Genomic DNA, 12411 nt, shown 5'->3' with positions numbered 1-12411 from the left:
AAGAAATCAATGAGGGAGAAAACAAAAAAAAAATTTTTTTGTTTCTTCACACTAAATATTGTCATCATGAACAACAACAACAAAACTAAGGGGATAGAAAAGGATGTAAATAATTTGTCAATAATCAAGAATTTTTCCATTTCGATCAGACAAAATTAATCATTATTACTAAACGAATGAAAAAAAAGAAAAAAAAATTGCATGACAAAATTTCAATTGACTATAAATTGATTGTGTGGACGGAAATTGATTACGAAAATGTTGATCATCAGCCACAGAATTTTCATTTCAGCGTTTAAAGTTATTGGTCGCTAATCTTTTTTGTTATTTTCTGATACTTGTCTTCAGGGGTCATAGAAAAAGAGCATTATATAATGGTGGTGAATGACAAGAACAACCCCACAATGAACGATTAGACGAATACACGCAATAGAGAGAGAGAGAGATGGAAAGAAATAAAATACCCAAAAAAATAGGGGCCCAAAAAAAGAAAAATTTGCAGAGACATTTTGTCTATTTGAATCATTTTCCAACATGGCTCTAATCAATGATGACAGCATGAAAATTTTTCTACAATTTTCTGCAATTCCAGACAAAGAGAGATATAAAAAATTGCAACGGTTAGCAACAGACAAAAAAAAACAAACAAACAACGACAAGTAGCATCCAGAATATTTGAATTGATTTGATTAAAATAAGAGATGAACAAAAAACGAACTTTACACCCAATTGTTTTGTATGATGGGGTATTCAATCAATCTAATGATAAAAAATAAAAAACAAATAAAAAAAACATTGTCATGATTACCAATCATGATGAAGATGAATCTGATTCTCATTTCTTTTTTTTTTTTTTTTTTTTGAACAAAAGATTCTGAAAATAATAACTTTTCACGATCTATCAAACAATCAATCGCATAAAAAAAATGACAAGATGGGCGTTAATAACAACATATAATGAAAGCGTTAAAGTTGATTTCCATGACAAATGAAGATATAATGGATTTGAAAGAGAATTGTCAAGAAAAAAAAATGAAAATGTTCCCGCTATAAACAGATCGATTTCAACCAGTGAAAAAAAAACTTACAATCATCACATATACAACCATTGAACAAACAAATATAATGAATTTAATGTACAAACGGAAAAGTTTCCATTTCTTAGTTTTTTTTTCACACAAACACACAATGTGTATAAAGTGAATCATCAGATTCTAAGATCAAAAAATTGACATACGAAATTGAAACCCATAGAATAGTGAAAAGAGGGAAAACAAACAAACTTTTTTACACTTTCATTCATTCATTTTATATGAATTTCAGATATGATCATCATATGTAAGAGAGAGAGAGAGAGAAAAAAAAAAAGTTCATGACATTAATTGAATTGTAATGTACAAAAAATATACGGAAGTATAGAAGACGACCAAACCATGAACAGAATAATACGTCAATATATATATTCTTGGTGATTGAGCTTTTTATTTATTTGAACGGAATATTTTTATATAAATAGAAGTGAAAAATACGCCCACCATATTATTCTGTTGACATGTGATGCAATAATTTAATTCCAATTAGAAAAAAAAATGAATGAAGGATAATTATTCCATTCCTTTTTACAAATATTTTCACACACACACACATATTACACAAACAAACATTATCATTCTACTGTAGTGAGAGATACCTTTGAAGGCTGAGATTTTCATGTTTGTTTCATATCTTCATCTCTTTTTTTTTGTTTCTATTCACCGGAATCAAAATCTCAGAATCATTCACAATAATGGAAATCAATGATATTTCACAACAGACAACATTAAAAAAAAATAGGCAAATATATTTAGATAAACAAACATACAGAAAAAAAAGAATACAATGGAAATGATTTTTTTTTTGAAGCATTTTTATTTTCACTTCACAAAATATACCATTGGAAAATGCAATGATTAAATGATGGAATATTTGTACCAGACACACACACACACACATGCATGTATGCACGAGTGCTTTGACTAAAAATTCCATTCCAAGTTTCATTCATCATCATTGTTGACATCAATATATCAGGCGAAAAAAAATTCCATAAAAATGAAAAAAATAAAATCATTGTTCCGTTAATGGTTTGATGATGTTTCTATTTTACTACCTTTCTCTCTCTCTCTCTCTCTTGCTATCATTTTATAATCATCTTCTTTGATGATGATGATGATGATGATGATAATTTTATGGCTGTACCTGATGTTTGTCATTCAAAATTAGAGAGTCAAAAATTTTCAAGAAAAAAAAAATTCCCAGGAATTAATGGATGAAAGATTTATTCATCATTGAAATGAATAAAAATAAAATTACCTGTGCAATGGTGTGGTAATGATGCTCGAATTTCTGCCACAATTTTTTTTTCGTGATGATGATGATCAATTATATGTGATGAGTTTTTTCTAATGAACAATTTGACCACAAACACAATCATAACACAATATTAAAGTGGAAAAGGTCAAAAATATTTTTTTTTTGTAGATTTTGAATGATTCTATTTTTTCTCATTCACCATTGAATATACACACACACACACACACACACACATGACAGATAACAATGACATGGAGCACAATCACAAGAATTACACTTACACAAACACAAATTGAAAATAGAATTGATGAAATTGAAATACTGATGATGAATTCAAATATTTGAACAAAAAAAAAGACCGAAAAAAATAACACGCATTCATGGACACAAACACAGTTTTAATATGGAAAAAAAATTTAATAATAGAATTTTCATGAAATAGAACAAAAATTCACAGATATTTATTCAAAGGAATGAAAAAATTGTAACCACCAACCAACAACAACAACAACAACAAAAAATCGACCAATGATATATTGAAGTTTTTTTTCTGTTGAATAAAATAGGTGCAATATATTCTTGGTTAGTGAAAATATACACACACACATTCATATAATATTCACATGAATATTATTCACACATAAAACTAAACAACAACAAAAAAAAACTCACTAAGCTTAGAAAATAAATGCACAAAATCATGATCAAGTGATTAGAATGGAAAAATGCATGGAATTTTCAAGAAAGAGAAAAAAAAGGATCGAAAAACACAATGAATCAAGTAGAAAAATAAGCGCCAAAACATAAAATGAAACAGAAGTGAAAGAATGACTGGGAGAAAAAAAAATTTTTTTTTGGCTGTTGACGTCGTCGCTGTCCATTGACAATGGCTGTTGAATTTTATGTTATAGTAAAAGTACTGAAAATAAGTTGTTGTTATTGTTGTTTTTTTTTGGGACCACCATATAAGATGCATAGCACAACAAAACAGAATACTTATTTATAAAAACAAAATACTGAATGCTTCAACTAACAAAATCTGATTACAATCTTGAATGATTGTGTAAAAGAGGATAGCTTCTATAGCGGGTCTGTGTTTGATTTTTGGCTAGGTTTTTTTGGACGTTTCATTGGTTTTTATGTGTGTGTACGATTATATGTGATTCAAAGCATAAACTAAAGCTTCACCGGCAAATACTGTACCATTTTATTCATTTATATGGTCTATATGTCAGAGTGTTTTTATTTTCACATGTGTGTGTGTGTGTTGTTTGCTTTGCTTCCAATATATTGGATTGTGCCGACTCGACAACGACGACGCCAAAATCAATCTAGGACAAAATAGCAAAATATTATGGTAGATTTGATAATAATGAAGCCCTAGTTTTTAATGTATATGTATGTCGATAATATTTTGTTTGTCCGTGACAACAAAACCATGCTTATCCAACAATAATTCGTTGCCGCAATTCATATATAATTCTGTGCAAACAAAACAGACAATTTTGTTGCCATCAAAATAATCCCAGCAAAATTGGTTAAGAATATGTGTATGTGTGTATGTGTGTGTGTGTATGGAAAAAATATATTCATTCTATTTGGAATGACAAACAAAAAACGAAAAAGTAAATTGAACAAATGGACCAACAATACTGCTACTGAGAAGAAGAATTTTGAATAAATAAAGTGTGTAATTATGAAAAATAGAATAAAAATAAAGAAAAAAAAACAGTTCTGCTATAGATATAGATAGGTTCTATAGGAACAATATACATCTTTTTTTCATCTTTTTCTTGTTTTTTTTTCTCAAAAAGAATCGAATAATTTGACAAATATTCTCAAATGAAAAAAAAAATCTAAAAGCATTAGAAAATTACCATATGATCATCATCATCAAAAATGTATCAATATTTGACCCATATCACATAATCATCATCATCATGATTATAATAATAATCAATATGCTGTTCTATTATTCATTATTTACATTCATATTTGATCAAGACATATATTTTGTCGTCATATTGAAAATATATCGATGATGATGATGATGATTCAATTCTGTTCTTCCTCTTTTTATACATCAATCTATATATACGTTTTTCATATGAAAACAAGATGCTCAATATATTGAATGATGATGATTTTATAATGTAAATTCTCAACAATGACAAAACCATCATCAATGATGTTGATTAATGAAGAATTATAATCCATTTTTTTTGTTAAAAGATCCATGATCATCATCAAAAATGAGAAAAAAAATACAATATGGAAAATGAATTTCAAAAGCTAAATATTCAATAAAAATTTAACCTAGTTTTTCTCTCTCTCTCAATGGTCAAATATAAAAATGATAATAAAAATAACGGTATCTATAGAAAAGAAAATGGTTACTTTAATATACTCAACACTATTGGTTAATGTGTGTGTGTGTATGTTCGAAGCATTAGAATAAAAATGTTGATGTTGCTGATATATTCCAATTTTTTTTTCTGTTTGCTGGAATTTGTTTACTAATGTTCCATGATAGAAATTCTGTTACCATTTTGATGACTAGTAAAGTACTACAACAACAACTACTACTACTACTATTACTGTTGTGATTATAACTATCATAACGACTATGACGACGATCATCATCACCCCTGAAGCTGAATTTAATATTCGACACAATCGACATTTCTATAGACGAAATGATAAATTATTCATCAAAAAAAAAAAAAAAAAAAATATAACTTATACACTTTGCCGTCAACAACATCATCATCATCATCACCATCAATATTTTTATTTTTGATGACTACTACTAGTCGTTAGAATAGATGGATTTGGACAGCCAACCAAAGAATATCTGTGCCATCAAATAAATAACAACAACAGCAGCAGTAACGGCAATAAGGGAAGAATTATGAATCCAACGGCAAGAATGTCATATTCCTTATGGTAAAGTACCAGATTTCAATACCAGCAACAACAACAACAACAACAACATCGGATAAATAAACAGAAAACTTGATTACCATACACTTGGCTGAATTTTTATAAATTTTCATTTCTATGGAAAACGTTTTTTTTTCTTCCGCAGACAGAGATATGAAATTAGTTGTTGGAAAAAAAATTGGCTTAAATCGCATACACTGAGAATGAGTAAATCACACAAGATGAAGAACGAATAAACAAATGAAAAGTTGTTCTTTTTTTCCTCTAGTTATTTGGATTTCCGGTGAAGCAGAAAATGAAAAAAAAATTTTTTTTTTCGAATAGCTTCCTTCAACACTATTCGGATCCACCCACGCTTGCGCTAGCTCCATATTTCTACCACATTATATTGTCTGTGTTACTGACATTTTAGATTCATTGAATAATGAAATGTAAAAAAAAATTGAAATTTCAAATTATGAAAAAATTTTTTCTTGTTTTTTGAAAAAAATATGACAAATCGAATTCTTCCAAGAATCATAAAGTTAGTATGTATGTCAATCGTTGAAAAAAAAAATTTCGATCCACTGAATCAACTGAGTTGCAGTTGAGAGAGAGAAAAAAAAATGTGCCGATTGTTTTTAAATTCATAGGATGAATGATTCAATTATCAGTTGTTCATCATTATGACACGAATCTTTTTGTGTTTCTTAATTTCAAATTTCAAGTCTACACATACACACACACACACAAAAAAATGAAGTGAATATATGATGATCTTAATGAAACAAAAGTGAGAATGAGAGTGAGTGCAAAAATCAATGTACAATATTCCTAAGTGTATGGAAATTTTCTTTTTCTCTAGCGTCATTCTAATGAAATAAAAATCAATATTTCTTATTCTTATATATTCTTATTATTCTGCTATTCTATCATTGTCGTGTGTTGAAATTCTCATATTCTATGTGTATAAAAAAAAATCGATTGATCAGTCGCAAAGGATAATCTAATGGTATTTTACTGTCTATGTCTACAGATATTCAATATTAGACTGATGAATATAAAATATAATGATTTGATTTGAATCCAAAATTCAACAGCAAAAGATCATACTGAACAACAGCAACAACAACAAGCTAACTATAGAATGATAAACGAATCCAGACAGTAAATAAAAATAAAACATGCCGTTAGCATCTGAAAAAAGGGAAGCAAAATGAAAAAATTATGTAATAATAAAATGAAAACAATGCAAAGAAAATGAATAAATGAAAATTGTATCCGGAAACCAGAAAATAGAAATCTCATTTCTATGCAGAAGAAAAAAATTATAGCCACATATGGAAGAAGAAGAGAAAAAAAAAAATTGAATAAAGTTGGTAATTAACAAAACTAACAATAAAATGAAAATTGGAATCCATTGGAATAACGAATAACGAATAATAATGATGATGATCAAATGAACATTGTCATTTAATAGCATGATAAATAATTAGGTTTGTCCGGTTTATTCAATGAATACAAAATGCAATGAAAATAAAAAAATGAAAAAAAAAGTTTTCTGAATAAAAATGAAAGCAATTTCGACACATTTTATTTGATTGGAACATTTTTTTTTTGTTTTATTCTCAAATTGGAATATACATTCATCTGATGATATTGATCATATATGATATATTTCATTCAATCATCAATAAGATTTACTCGATTTAATGATATAATATTCTAAATGTAATAATAATAATAATAAATATTTATTTATGATTTCATCATCAAATTCAACAATCATGATAATGGTGGTGATCACAGAATTACTATTCCCTTGTTAAAAATGTGAACACACAGATTTTTTTCTTCATCAGCCTAATTTATTATGAAAAACACAAAACAAAATGAAGGCGGAGGAAGAAGACAAGTTGTAAATCTCGAAAAAAAAAGAAATATGACGATAGTTAGAAATTGTCATTGACAACGGCAAACAACAACAACAATGATGATGATGATGGCTGAATTGTATAAAAAAATGTGATTGTTTGCCATCGAACAACCTCCACCCCCGTACCCTGGTCACATTTATATATAAATATACAAACAAAGATGATAATCATAATGATGATGACTCAATGACTTTTTTTTTACTCTTGATCGCTTGATCCATTTTGATCACTACGTTTTTCTTCTCAAGTTGCTATTATTAAAGTTGAGCTAATGTTTTTTTTTTGACCGTACAAGAGAGGGATGGAGAGAGAGAAAAAAAAGAAACTAGATAGAAAGTCTGTGCTCTAATTACTGTTAATTATAATTTATAGTAATTCTAATTAGTTGTTACATTCGATAATACACACACACTCATACACAGACAAAAACACATGTATAATACATTATACGGTATGTCCATTCCTGGTGATGATTTCAACGTTTATGTTATTTTTTTTCCTACTTTTTTTTACCATTATATTCTATGAGGTTTTTTCTTTCTCTCGTATACCTACAAATGGTGGATACCCACCATAATAGATATCCTAAATGAACAGAATCGAACAGAGAAAACATACACACAAAAAAAAATATTCATTCACTATCCTGTTATTTTGGTTTTTTCAATCTCATATTCACCAGTAACAATGAATGATAAAAAAAAGAATCATAGAAGATAAGAATCAAGAAAAAAAACGGCTTGATTATGATGATGATGATGATGTGTGGTATGAAAACATAAAATCTATTATTATATACCTCATAATCGAGTACAGCAATTTGGAATAGGAAAAAAAAGAGAAGAGAAGAGAAGAAGATTGTTCCATGAACAACAACAACAACAACAAACGATTATTTCGGCGAATAAAGAATTAGAAAAAATCAAGTCTAATTTTCAGCTGCATTCTTTTTTTTACTTTTATTTCATGTATATATTCTTGTTCACCGTCTTTTTTTGCATTTTGCTTCTTCTTTACTTTAACAACGAATCAACAACAACAACAACAACAACAATGAATATTATATAAGAATCATCCATATATATACATGAATATTATAATGAAAATATTCTTGAATAATAATGACGAGAATTTAATCGATTATTATTATCGATAGGCAAAATTGGTTCAAATGACTTTCGAAACCACAGTCTTTATATGTGTGAGTGTACACAGAACGATTGGCAACACTAAGCAATAACTGTTTGGGAGTGGAGTGAATAATAAAATATAAAAAATGTATTTTAATGTTTTCTTGTACTTTCTCTCTCTCTCTCTCTAGCTCTTGTAAAAGAATAAAGAACATTATAAAACAAAACAAAAAAATTTGTCATCAAATTCAAATCATGAATTGTCGTCATCATCATCATCATTGAACTATAATCGAAAAAAAATGTTTTACCACAAAAAAATGATTAATTATCGATCGATTCAAGTGTATGTACGATCGAATAAAAGAAAAAAAACAATTGATTGATTGATTGATTGTCTGCCTGTCTTATCATGATATCACAGGGCGTGTTAGCGTTATTTTATTTTTTATTTTTTTTTGTATGTCCTGGATTCTCAAAAATTTTTTTTTAAATTATTTCAATATCAAGTCTTATGCTGCTATCTATGTAAAAAATTTTTCAACATGAAAATTTTTTTTCAATTATTCGATCCATTACCACTAGATGGTGGATATGACAAAATTCTGTTGATTTTTTTTCTTCTGTTTCTATATATCCACATAAAGGATCCAATTTCCGAAATTCGATATGGCAAAGTTTATATATATACATCATAATTATAATTTCTTCGGAATGGCATTTTTTCTTTTTTTCAATCAGAAAAAAAAGAAAAAGAAAAAAAAAGATTCATTGCCAGTAGAATTAATGATATAATGTAAACACACCTGCGATAGACATACACACACACACACATCATAAATCGATAGGATATGAAAAATGATATGTATTAAATAATGTAATGAATAAATACGATTCATTCATATGAAAATATTTGCATATTCTAGATTTAATTACAAAATTTATTTATTTATACTGATTTTCATTTATTGATTGATTATCATATAACCATAGCAGGCTAAAGAATTTTTTTTCAAAAAAAAGCAATGTAGTTAAGCCCACTTTTATGTACAATAATCACGTATGAATTGGAAAACCATCATCATGATTTTTTTTTCGTCGTCATTTGAAAAACAAAAACAAAATTCAATTCCATGTATGTGAACATGTACTGTTTACCTGTTAGTTTTTGTTTGTTTATTTTATGAATTTTTCATTATTATTATTATTGTGATTATGATAATCATGGGATTTTTTTTTATTGTCATTGATAACGAAAATATTCGAAGGAAATTTTTTTTCTTTATAATCTTCATGCTTGAGTTTGCATGTTTTTTTCGGTTTGTTTGTTTGTTTTTCATAATCATCATAATTATGAATTGCTGATTAGAAATTCTTTATTTTCGGGTTGATGTACACATTGCGTTTGTGTGTGTGTGTGTGTGTGTGTATCGAAATTTTATTATTGGACACTGTTGTCAATGTAATGATTTCTTATGTTCCAATGAATGTTAATTTATCATGTGTGTGTGTGTGTGTGTGTGATATACTCAACGGTCATTTTTTTTCTTTATTTTTCACCCAAAAAAAAAATACCATAAAAATATTATGAAAAGAAAATGAGTATAAAGAATAACAACAACGACAACAACAACAACAAAAATTGAACAAGAACCACACGCAGACACAAATAAGCAAAATGTTGGCCCCAAAAAGAATCTTGAAAGCAAATGAAAGAAGAAAAAAAAAACATAATAATTTTTAAGATCAAGTAAGCTTAAAAATGTGCAATGAGCAAAAAAAAAAAAAGTGAAAATGGCATCCCTGCTGTTGCTGATGCTGATGCTGTCGCTGTTTCCGCCATCATTATCATCAACATTTTGGTCATAGTGTTGAGCCGTACATAAGTCATTATAGTTTCAAAATCGACAATAATAATTTTTTTTTTTTGGTTTTTTTCACTGGCCTCTCGTTATTTTTTTTTGTTTGTTTGTTTGTTTTATATTTTCTTTGGCATCAAAATGAATTGTTTCATGTTTTGGTCATCTATTCACAATAAAACCATACGATCGAAGTCACACATAAAAAAGTATATCTATCGGTCATATTAGAAAGTTTTTCTTCACTCCTCCCCATTCATATACACACGAATAAACATTTTTTTTCTACACTATTTGGCTCATTGTTTGTTTGCCGTTACAGACCGCTTTCAACTCTTTCATTACAATGGACAAATACATAGATTCTTGGAACGTGATTTTATCTCAATTCTTTTACATGCTCTTTTTTGTTCCAGTTTTTCCATAGAATTCATACTTTATGTATGTTTATCCAACAAGATTATCGTTTCAGAATTTCTTTTGATTTCGTCGATATATCGATATTGTGTGTGGTCTTTCATATTTCTTTTTTTTTTTGGTTTTATATACCAAATTTTGCATCCTTAAAAACCAAAAATGGAAAAAAATTGATTCCAAAACCAATCTATTATAAGTAATTCAATGTCCATTTTATTATTTTATTATTCATCAGCTAGGAATCGGAATTTCAAATCTCCATTTTAGGGCAAAAAAAAAAAAAATAAATCTGACTGATTCATCAATTTAGTAATGTCAAATCAAAACAAAACAAAACAAAAAAAGAAAGAAATAAAAACTGTCATACATAAAAAGAAAATTACTACTATTAAATTGAATTCTCAATTTAACTTGAAGATTCTGTTTATTTTTACTCTGTCTCTCTATTTCTCATTCTTGGATTCTATTCTTTTATTTCATTTGTTTTTTTTTATTCTATTTCTAATCATTTGACAATCCGATTTTGTTCTTCGGACAAAAAAAATATTGTCAAACAAAAAAAAATGGAGATTCTCTTGAAGCATTCAAAACCAAAAAAAAAGTCCATCTCGATTGATCTTTGGTTTTTATATACAAAGTAAGCTAATGAAATACACACACACGCACAGACAAACAAATTGAGATAAAATAAAAAAAAACTGAATTTAGCAACAAAACAATCCAAAAAAATAAAAAAAAAGAAAACAACTAATAGGAAATAGTTTTTTAAATTCTTCGTTAATACAAAAATTCTGTAATAGAAGAAAGTTTGTTTGTATTAATAGAAAATCAACCAAACTAATAGAAAGTTGCATAATATTATTTGTAGTATTGGTTATTTATTGTTAAAACTATCAGACTAACTAAACCTCTTTTCTCTTTTTTTTCTCTCTCCCTCTCTCTTTTTTTTCATTCTTCTCAGAACAGATTTCTTGTGTTTCTTGTCTTCCAATTTCATTCGAGCAAGAGAGAGAAAGAGAGAGAGAGAGAGAGAATTGATAGAAAAGAAAAATTCGGGCAAAACCAACGTCAATAGCAGTACAAATTTATGTGTTTGTGTATGTGTGTCTGTCTGTAATACCCTGAACTGGATGGTTAACTCATATAATGTGGATATTTCAATGTTTTGCAAGTTATTCTAGATATTCTTTTTCAGCCGACGACAACAAAGATGACGACGACGACGATGAGGATGATGATGATGATGATGACGAGCATTCGATGATATTCAATGAAAAAGGGACATTTTGGATGGATGTAATGACGCATTCTCAATAATGATGATAATTTTCTGTCGGCTTCGTTCTATCCAGAATCCTTGGATGTTTTAGTCGGTCTATTTAGTTTATTTGTATGCCTCACACACAGAATATATATTGATGATGATGATGATGATAGTGGTTGTAGTGCTGATATAATTATATATGGAAACTATATTTTTTTTCGACTGATCCCAAAGAATTCAGTTTTTTTTTGAAAGGGGCTGTGAGTGAACTTTGAATTAATCGCTTTCACTTATATAAACAGACAGTGTACTTATATACAGGAATTATAAAACGATGGAACATGTGGACATCATATACTCAACAAAAAAAATGCTCCACAAAAAAGTATAATAACTTTCGAGGAGGATGAGGAAGAAGCCAGAGAAAAAAAAATTCCTCCTCATTCAATTCATGGTCTAGCGGAAAAAAATAAAATTCCAATACAAATGTCAACGGAATGTTCTATATATAAGAGCAAAACATTGTTCCA

At 28.0% G+C, this 12411-nt stretch overlaps 1 protein-coding gene across 1 annotated transcript in view; it reads right to left on the bottom strand.

Annotated features, from left to right (window-relative positions):
* The window catches only part of LOC124493998 (uncharacterized), an 86046-nt gene extending 82523 nt beyond the window's left edge, over positions 1-3523 (bottom strand). Inside the window, 1 exon segment of the mRNA XM_075735921.1 lies at positions 2353-3523. The gene's annotated coding sequence lies outside the window, so the exon portion shown is untranslated.
* Positions 3524-12411: the final 8888 nt, after the last annotated feature.

The sequence above is a fragment of the Dermatophagoides farinae genome, chromosome 2, assembly GCF_024713945.1.
Source record: "Dermatophagoides farinae isolate YC_2012a chromosome 2, ASM2471394v1, whole genome shotgun sequence".
In the NCBI taxonomy this organism is placed as follows: domain Eukaryota; kingdom Metazoa; phylum Arthropoda; class Arachnida; order Sarcoptiformes; family Pyroglyphidae; genus Dermatophagoides; species Dermatophagoides farinae.
This window is presented reverse-complemented; position numbering and strand designations above follow the sequence as displayed.